This window comes from Lycium ferocissimum, chromosome 9 (genome assembly GCF_029784015.1).
Source record: "Lycium ferocissimum isolate CSIRO_LF1 chromosome 9, AGI_CSIRO_Lferr_CH_V1, whole genome shotgun sequence".
Lineage (NCBI taxonomy): Eukaryota > Viridiplantae > Streptophyta > Magnoliopsida > Solanales > Solanaceae > Lycium > Lycium ferocissimum.
Genome location: NC_081350.1, coordinates 153,722 through 164,280, shown reverse-complemented (window position 1 = coordinate 164,280; position 10,559 = coordinate 153,722). Strand labels below are relative to the sequence as shown.

General features: G+C 35.4%; 1 pseudogene; it reads left to right on the top strand.

Moving 5' to 3' along the window:
• LOC132029476 (basic leucine zipper 23-like) overlaps nucleotides 1-2,383 on the top strand; it is a 3,199-nt pseudogene extending 816 nt beyond the window's left edge.
• Nucleotides 2,384-10,559: the final 8,176 nt, after the last annotated feature.

Sequence of the window (10,559 nt, the reverse complement as noted above, 5' to 3'; positions counted from 1 at the left end):
GTTTTGGGTAGATCGATGGACTTCAAGGCCTTCCCCTAAGTCTAAAGGAAAAAAGGGTTTTTGGGGTTTTGGGATGCAACTGTTGCCATTTTTTTAAAAACCCGCCCACATTAAATTCGAGGGGCTAAATTTTTTTTACACATACAAACTTCTAGGATCCCCCGGGACTTGTGGGAGGGGACCGTTTCCAAGAAAAGTTTGGCAAGTTTTTGCCATTTTGGGGACTCTCAACCTTTTGTTCCATCCCCGGAGGAGGGAAAACGGGGTAGAAATAACGAACACCCGATCTTGTTTTCCCCGCGGCCCTCTTCTTGGCCCCTCGGTACTCCACCTTTTTCTTTTCAACACCATTAGCCCTTTTGGACCCCCCCTTGCCTTTATGTGGGGAAAGTGGAAGAGGAGGTGGATGGGCCGCCCTAGAATTTAAGCTCTCAATTAAGTACCTTTGAAGGGCCAAAAAGGATGCGATCACCAACAAACTATCATAAAAATTACATGGATAATAGTTATAAGTTTAAGTTCCTTTATATACGAATAAGTCCCATTTGGGTTTTAAGTACAACTTTGGGTATTTACAGATGTTACCCCATAGTTGTTTAGCTTTGTTACCGTAGTCCAACAGAGTAATTACACTTTGTCAGTAGCTAATTCCTATTTTGCCCCAAAAGAGTAGGATATATCTCTGTAATCGATTATTGTTCACTATCAATGAAAAGTATCTCTATTTTGTTGCCCTAATTTCCTTAGCTCGTAGCTGTAATTTTCTCTTTTCTTCCTGTATTTCTGGTCCTGCAACACAAAATCGGTGTGTGTGTTTGTTTGAGTTAATTAATTGAATGGTAATCAAAGTAATGAGAATTGCCTACGGAAATTACTTTTGTTTCTTTTAGGACAATAAAATAAACGGAAAAGGGTCATATATGCGCTTAAAGTATTCAAAATTGAGCTAGATATGGCCTTCGTTGATAGTTTAGCTTAGATATGTCCTTGGTCCAAATATGTCCTGTAATTAAGCGTAGGAGGCCTCAATTGACCTAATTAGCTTCGATTAATAAGCGAAAAAATGACCAAATATGCCCTTAAATTATGCAAAATTGAGTATATATGCCTTTTGTTAATAATACTTATGAATGATACTCAATCATATCCGATTTGATAACAATGTTGCTCCGATGTGAAAATCGAGTCTTGAGAATTGCTGTTATGCCGGAAAATTATTGAGCCAAATGCAGTGGGAATTTGCATGACTCCTTCACAGTGGAGGGAAGCTGGCTAGTTTAAGCTGTCTGATCTTGAACTTAGTAAAAGTCTTGTTAGATTTTCGGTTATGAAAACTTCAATTTTCCTCGCAAGAAATATTCATCCTTCTCTTTTGTTGTTAAAGTTTCCAACTTTATGCCTGTTGTTGCATTTTATAGACTCAATTGCTGAATATCATCTCAATAGGAGTCTATTAAATTCTTGTGGTTTACCTGCAGGGCTTAGTTTCTTTTGGATTTCTATAATGGACGGCGGGGAGCTGGGAATTCTCTAACCAAGAAATGTTGTCAAGTTCTAGTTTCGATGAAATTCTGGAATGTAGTTCAGTGAAGAAGCTTTTAATGAAATTCTCACTGACATGCATGCTTGTATTCATACCCACACTTGCAATCCAACTGGTCCTGATAACTCTCTCACACACACACTTGTTACCATGTTCCACCAAGGTTGCTCCTCCTCCACCAGCTCCATGCATCCATGTGAGGATGATAAGATCCTCAGTGACAATACTACTGCAGAGTCTGATGAGAGAAAACGGCCTTTGAGTAATAAGGAAGCAGTTCGCAAGTACCGTTTGAAAAATAAGGCTCGGGTTGCATCATTAGAGGATAAGGTAGTCAGATTGAGGGCTATAAATCAGCAACTGTCGAAGCGGCTCCACGGTCAACCTTTCTTGGAAGCTGAAATTTCCAGGCTCAAGTGCTTGCTCGTGGACATCCGAGGAAGAATTGAAGGTGAAATTGGATCATTTTACCAGAAGCCAATGGAAAGTGTGAATTTATATCAGAATCTTGTTAATCCTAACCTCCGTAGAGCTTATGTGATGAACCCTTGCAACCTACAATGTGATGATCAGGTTTATTGCCTCCAGCCGGGTGGTCCGGAAGAGTTAAATGGACAAGGCCTCAATAGTTGTGCATTTGATCTTGGAGATTCCTGCGTGCGCATTGGGCTATGGTACTTCTACTGCCAGTGCTTCTCGTGGAAATAAGAGAACAGGTGAAATTCACATTCATTTGCATTTCTTGTTTTTGGCATATCATCGGAAAATCGGTCAATATTAACTATTATACCTGAACTCAATGAACCTTCTTCCTCTTAGTTCACATGAAATCTGATTACCTTTACTGGGACTACTTACATTCGTAAAGATAGGATTTCATCTTGTTCAGTCACATCGTGTTGATGAAGGACATTTAGAGCATTTTAATATTATTAAAGTGTCATTTGCTTCTTTGTCCACTATGCTGCATTGACCATCCACGTATGGAGCATTATTCCTCTAGTTACTCATTTGAGTAAATGGATGAATGTGGACACAAGTTCATTTGTAACCTTCTAGTCATTATTCTCCATTAACTCAATATTCATGCACATTCTTCTTGTAACCTCTAAATAATTATTCTTCCATTATCTACCTGCTACCCTATTCATATCAAATTAATTCAAGGATGAATTTTTCAACTATAAATAGTTTGTCATCCTTACTTTGTGGATATAGAGAAAAATATAGTGTATGAAAAGTGAGTTAAAAAAGAGAGAGTTTTTTCTAGTTGAAGGAAGGTGTTCTTTTAGTGGAGCTTTGGACTCGACATCTTTATGGAGTTTGTTGAGTTATCGACGTGATTTATTGTGTATCACTGGAGGGACAAGTCGGAAAAAGATTCTTCGCCGGACCGGTAGATTTCTTCGCATGGGCTTGAATCTCCTTAAAAGAGCGAAATATCGCGCCTCGGTAGGAAGATATTTTATTTCTTCATTTTTATTTTTCAATTGTAATTGTAATTTCATTGTAATATCACCATCAATTTTAAGGAGATTCATATGGCTACAATTGAAAAATCGGCAGATGTCAAAGTAGGAGATCTTAACAAGCCATTTCGGTTCAACGGTACTCATTTTAAGAGATGGAAGGGTAAAGTACTTTTCTACTTAAGTCTTCTCAATGTTTCTTATGTGTTACCGAGAAGAATCCAAATAAAGTAGACAACTCTTCCATGAATGATGAAGAACTTATTTCTCTTCAAGAAAAAATTGAAAAGTACGATGAAGATTCATACAAGTGTAGATTATTATCTACTTAATTGTCTATCGTATAATTTTTATGATTATTATGATAGAACTTACTCTACCGCAAAGAAAATTTGAAAGCGTTGCGAGTAAATATGATACCTAGGAGGAATTTGGAGCGAAAAAATATCCGCTAGTAGATTTTTTCGTTTTTTTCAAACGGTGGACAACAAATCAGTGGTAGATCAAGCTCGAAGACTTTATAATGATTGTTGGAGAGCTTAGGTCGAGGAGATCAAATTGGTGATAACCTTATTGTTTGTGGCATAATAGATAAACTTCCACCTTCATGGAAGGAATTTCAAAAACTATGCGCCACAAACAAAAGGAAACCTCTCTTTGAGACGTTGATTATGCGAATCCGCATGGAGGAAGAGGTGAAGAGGCCAAGATGCACTTTTGTAAATGTGAAGAGAGCAACTTACAACCCGTCACAAATAAGGTAAATTTAATTACTTCAAATAATGTTGCTCCTAATGCTAACAAAAATACCTCTATGAAACCTAAGAAGAAAATATTCAAGAAAAATAATGGTAGACCTCCCAAGAAAAATAATGATGGTAACAACCAAGCACAAAATCAACAAGCACAAAATGGAGGACCATGCTTTGTATGCAAAGAGGGCATATTGCTCGATTTTGCAAGTTTCGAAAACGTGGTCCTACGCCTCGTGCGAACGTTACCGAAGAGCCACTTGTGGCGGTGATAACGGACATAAATATGGTTGAAAATGTTGATGGATGGTGGCTGATTCTAGAAACCGTCATGTCGCTATGACAAAGATTGGTTCAAAGTGTATACTCCATTGAGGAGCCCAAACCATCATGCTTGGTGATTCTCACTTTGCTCAAGTGCTTGGAAAGGGAGATGTCGAGTTGAGCTTTACCTCGGGAAGGGTGTTAACATTAAAAGATGTACTTTTACTCCTATGAGAAAAAATTTGATGTCTAGTTTTCTTAATAAAGCAGGCTTCAAACAATTATTAGTCATCGATCAATATGTAATAGTGAAAAAGGTATTTTTGTGGGAAAGGGGTATGCTTGTGATGGGATGTTTAAGTTGAATGTTGAGATGAATAAAGTTACTAATTGTTTACATGCTTTCTTCCACTAATTTTTGGCATGCTCGTTTGTGTCATATTAATAATCGTTATGTAGGAATCATGAGTAGTTTAGATTAATCCCAATGGTTAAAAAGGATTTTGAAAAATGTGAAGTTTGTGGTAAAGCCAAAATCACAAAAAGGCCTCATTTTCAAGTTGAAAGAAAAGCTCGAATTGTTAGAGTTAATTCATACTAATATTTGTGAACTTGGAGGAATTTTAACTCGTGGAGGAAATAGATATTTTATTACTTTTATTGATGATTTTTCTAAGTATACATATGTTTTCTTGATGAAAAATAAAAAGTGATGCTTTTGAAAATTTTAAAAGTTATCTCTCCATGAAGTTGAAAATCAGTTTGGTAGAAAAATAAAAAGAATTAGAAGTGATAGAGGCCGTGAATATGAGTCTAATGAGTTTAATTATTTTGTTAGATCATTGGGAATAATTCATGAAACTACTCCACCTTATTCTCCTGCGTCTAATGGTGTAGCGGAGAGAAATAGAACTTTAGTCGAGTTGACTAATGCCATGCTTATCGAGTCTAGTGCACCTCTAAATTTTTGGGGTGGTGCTTATTTTAACCGCTTGTTATGTGTTGAATCGTGCCTCATAAAAAAACAAAATTAACGCCATTTGAATTGTGGAAAGGTCACAAGCCAAATTTGGGATATTTAAGAGTTTGGGGTTGTCTAGCTTATGTAAGGCTAACGGATCCCAAAATAAACAAATTGGGTAAAAAAGTTACTACTTGTGCTTTTCTTGGTTATGCTTCAAATAAGATGAAATTTTCTATAGATTTTTTAGTCTTGAAGATAATATAGTAATAGAATCAGGTGATGCTATTTTTCATGAAAATAAATTTCCATTTGATTCTAAAAATAAATGTAAAATATAGGACTAACGAAAATATTTTGTCACTACCTAGTTCTTCTACTTCTGTTTTGAAAAATATAGAAAGTGATGATTTTGAGTTAAGAAGAAGTAAAAGAGCTAGAGTAGAAAAAGATTTTGGTCCTGATTTTTATGTTTTTAATGTTGGAAATGACCCTCCAATTTACAAGAAGTTTTATCTTCACATGATGCTATTTTTTTGGAAAGAGGTCAGAAATGATGAAACGGAATCACTTATTTCCAATAAAACTTGGAAGTTAGTTGATTTACCACCGGGTTGTAAAACAATTGGGTGTAAATGGGTCCTTAGAAAAAAAGTTAAAACCGGATGGCTCTGTTGATAAATATAAGGCTAGACTAGTTGCTAAAGGTTTTAAACAACTAGAAGGCCTAGAATTTTTGATACTTTTTCTCCGTAACTAGAATTACATCCATAAGGCTTTTAATTGCTATTGCTGCACTTTTTGATTTGCATATTCACCAAATGGATGTAAAATCGCTTTTTTAAATGGGGACCTAAATGAGAAATTTATATGGAACAATTCAAGGTTTTATTGAAGCAAAGCAAGAAAGCAAAGTGTAAACTTACTAAATCCCTCTATGGCTTGAAACAGGCACCAAAGCAATGGCATGAGAAATTTGATTCCCGCATGATTGAAAATGGTTTTAAAACAAACGAGTGTGATAAGTGCATCTATCATGTCTTGGAATAATTCACATGTTATTGTCACTCTATGTTGATGATTTGTTGATCTTTGGCTCTAACATGAATGTTATTGGTGAAACTAAAAATATTCTTAGAAGCCATTTTGACATGAAAGATCTTGGTGAGGCAAATTTTATTCTTGGAATAAAAATTACCAAAACATGTGATGGAATTTTCCTGACCAAATACATTATGTTGAGAAAATTTTGAAAAAATATAACTTTCTTTGATTGGTAAGCATGTCAGAATCCCTTTTGATTCAAGTATTCACTTGTTTCCCGTTCAAAGTGAAAATGATGTGATAAATCAAAAGGAATATGCTAGCTTAATTGGAAGTTTGAAATATGTGGATCGATCAGCACTAAAGCCCGATATCACAGTATGCAAAGTGAGTACTTAGCAGTTTAAGGTGTTGGCAGAGGCCGAACATTGGCATGCCATAACGAGAGTTATGAAATATTTAGTTGGTACAAAACCTATGGCTTGTTTTATAAAAAATATCCGCTGTACTTCGAAGGCTTTTCTTCGATGCGTATTGGAACACTTTATCTCGGGTGATTCCGTTCTACAATCAAGTTATATTTTACGCTAAGTGTGGTGCTATTTGTTGGAAATCAAAAAAGCAAACTATTATTGCTAACTCATCACGGAGGTCTAACTAATTGCTTTAGCTTCACTCATAGCGGTTGGGGCTTAATTGGTTAAGAGATTTATTATTTCAAATTTTATTTTGAAAAAACCAATTCCTCCTATTTTAATTCATCATCGTGAGAAAAATCACGCAATTGGTAGAGTTCAAAACCGTTATTATAACGGTAAATCTGCATCTATAAGGAGAAAAAAACAAGCATCGGGTGGAGATCATATTTGACAAATGGTACCATTAACGTTGATTATGTCAAATCTTGTGATAATCTTGCAGATCCACTAACCAAGGCCTCGCAAGAGAAAAAGGTCCGAGCATCGGCGGGGATTGATCAAGCCCATAAATTCACGAGTCGTATACGAGAAATCCAACCTCGGGGACTTAGAGATCCTATAACCAGGTTATAACGGGAAAAACTAATCATATGATGATCTTTGAGAAAAATGCACTATTTTATTTATTCCTCCTATGGTGCAGCATTATTCTGTGAATAAATGCGAGGTCGAAGTTTATTTAACTCTTAATGAAATTTCGTAGCTCGTGATGCAGTGTGTTGTTATGTTACACCTCACGCATTTCACCCATGCGAGTGTGGAAGTAGGCCGCCAGAATCGCCTGTTCTCAAAAGCACTCATAAAACGGGATAGCACAAGGCCGTAATGCGTCGGGTCAGAAAGCTCATGTTAACACCTTGATTATTATGTAAGCACATTTTTTTATTTCCCTAAAGGGGCCATAGTTCAAGTCCGAGACCACTACGCCGCCTCCGGAGTAAAGATTATTGTTTTACTAAATGGAGGTTCAATGCAGCAGCACACCTTCATTATGCATAATAGTCTTCCTTCAAATTTCGGTAAACTCTCTTGTATAATATTAAAATCGAGTTGGGGATCAAGGACATTTAGAGCATTTTAATATTATTAAAGTGTCATTTGCTTCTTTGTCCACTATGCCGCATTGACCATCCACGTATGGAGCATTATTCCTCTAGTTACTCATTTGAGTAAATGGATGAATGTGGACACAAGTTCATTTGTAACCTTTTAGTCATTATTCTCCATTAACTCAATATTCATGCACATTCTTCTTGTAACCTTCTAAATAATTATTCTTCCATTATCTACCTACTTTACTACCCTATTCATATCAAATTAATTCAAGGATGAATTTTTCAACTATAAATAGTTTGTCATCCTTACTTTGTGGATATAGAGAAAATATGGTAAGGAAAAGCAGTTAAAAAAGAGAGAGTTTTTTCTAGTGAAGGAAGCGTGTTCTTTTGGGTAGCTTTGACTCAACATCTTGTCCAGAAAATGTTGAGTTATACGACGTGACGGTCGTTGTATCCGGAGGGGACAATGTGAAGATCATCATTGACCTAGAGAGATTTGTCAAGAATGCTTTGAATCTCCTTAAAGAGAAGCGAGATATCCGCGCCCAAACCAAGATATTTTTATTTCTTCATTTTTATTTTTCAATTGTAATTGTAATTTCATTGTAATATCACCATCAGTTGATGACATAGATTAGGCTAAGTAAATGGGGATTGATTGTAGAACTGGATGTGTTTGCCGTAGTCAGTATGAATCGCGACATCACCGGTATGTCAGCTGTACCATATACTCAACAGGTTCCGGGACAAGGATCATGCAATGGCTACAGAAAACAGCACAATCCTTGCAATAGTTGGGATCAACATACCTCAAAGGATCAGATGCTGCTCTAAAGGGAAGTCTCAAACTGTACATATTTTTAGACTGGTGTATGTTGAGTATGTCTTTTGCTATTTGGCTGAGAGAAATCAGAGAATCTTTGAGAAGACAAGAAAGCTGGGAAACTTTAGCCAGGAGATAGTTTACATTTGTAATGTTAGAGCTACTAAGGGATTATGCTAGCTATATACCAACTCATGCTTTAGTATAGTCTCTCGTTATAGAGAATAATAAATTTGTGTCTGAACTGGCTATAGCTTTGAAATTCCCTTGGGTTATTAATACAATTTGTTGATTTTTTTGACTCTAAAACTTATCCCCCATTCTTCTCAAATTTCTCTCACAATTTCTGGTTCTCCGTCCTCCTTTCTCTCTTCCCTCTCAACTCCACCATTGCAGATGGTCAAATTGTTGCTGATGTGACTGATTGAGGGGAGGAAATAAACACTCCATTGGGGAGCTTTGAAAATGGAGTTTGTGCATTTAAAAAAATTATTGGGGATGTTCAGATCTTCCCGGGGAAGTTGTTATTTAAAATTCGGATCATCTAAATAAGTTTTTTGAGTGATTTTGATTAAAATTTGAGCTGAAACAAAGAACAGAGACGAAGGTGACGTATTGTACACAATATACAAGTGGTATATATTACGTATTCACATGCATATATATATATATATATATATATATATATATGTTTTATGTTTTCGGGCATCAGTATTATATGCATGACATACACAGGATATACAAATGACATTAATGTGACTGAATGTTCTTCTTCAACCTCGAAGTTCAATCTGTAATTCAATCCAAAATCTCACCAAATCTTCCCAATCTTGAGATATAAGCTCCTCAAGATGTTCCCAAACTTTTGGAACAACTGTCAAATATGATTTCTCTTAAACCCCGAATTTCTGCTTCAAAGTTTATCAATAGCAGTTGTCTTTTTTTTTCACAATTTAATCACCAAAAATATAGTCCATCACAAGTTTCAACTTTTTTCATTGGTTTTCAGCAACAATAAGCTCAAATTCAGATTTCAGCATCAAGTATCCACAATTCAAAAAAAAAGTCCTCGTCCTTAACTTTGAGTTTTCGGGGGTCCCACTTAGTTCTTCAATGTCATTCCAATGAAATTTCCAAATTAGTTTTGTGAAAATACGACAGAGAAGAAAAAGAAGATATTAAAATTTTAATTTTGTGGATTTTGAATATATTAGGTGAGTTTTTTGCTTTGAAAGTAGAATAATAGATTAGGCTAAGTAAATGGGGATTTAAAGGGTTGGTAAATGGACCCAATTCTCATATATTGTTGACAAAGGTATTTATTTACACAATTTGGGTTATTTTAAAAATTTAAGTTATATCATTATTATTATGAGAAATTTTTTTTCCCTTTGTACAAAAGTAAATTGAAATCCTTAAGTCAAGGAAAGTTCTTAATCTTATCTTTCGAAAGATAGGGGCATTTTAAAATTTAAGTAACAATATATCTTTTTTTTTAAAATTATAAATTTACATTTTAAGAAGACTTTTAGGTGACGAGACTTGAGAGTATAAAAAAAAACTTTATAATGAAAAACATATAATTAAAACCCAATCATAGTCCGACACCTTTTTTTTGTCGATAAAAAAAAAAAGTAAGTGTTCTTTTACAATCACTAAACCCCGATTGTGTAACACGTTCTTAATTATGATTGGGCCCCCAAATAGGGATAAATTGCATCAATTTGGGATTCCATAGACATACTTTTTTCTCCTCCCCGGTTCTCTTGTAGTCTCTGACACATTTTCTCCCCTTTTCTTAACGCCATTGAAAGGACATCCTTTTTAGAACTTCTTTGACTGCCTAAAAAAACACTCGTGACCCTTTCCCTTTTCTTGGTCTTTTCCAACTCTGTTTCGTAATTGCTCCATTTAAAACTTGTAATATGTTTACGTTTACCCCGTTTAGATATTTTTTTGAAAATTTTGCTCTTGAGTTCATGGCTCTTTTTTTTTTTCTCTGTTATGATGTGGCAATTTTGGGTTTGTTTCAATTTGCTGTAAGACTATTTTTCTGTAAATTCTTTTTTTTTATTTTGAATTTGGCTGAACTGAGTTTTGGACATAGGGGTTTTCCGAGCCAAATTAGTGTGGGATTGAGGGGGGAAAGGAGAGGGTTTGGAATTG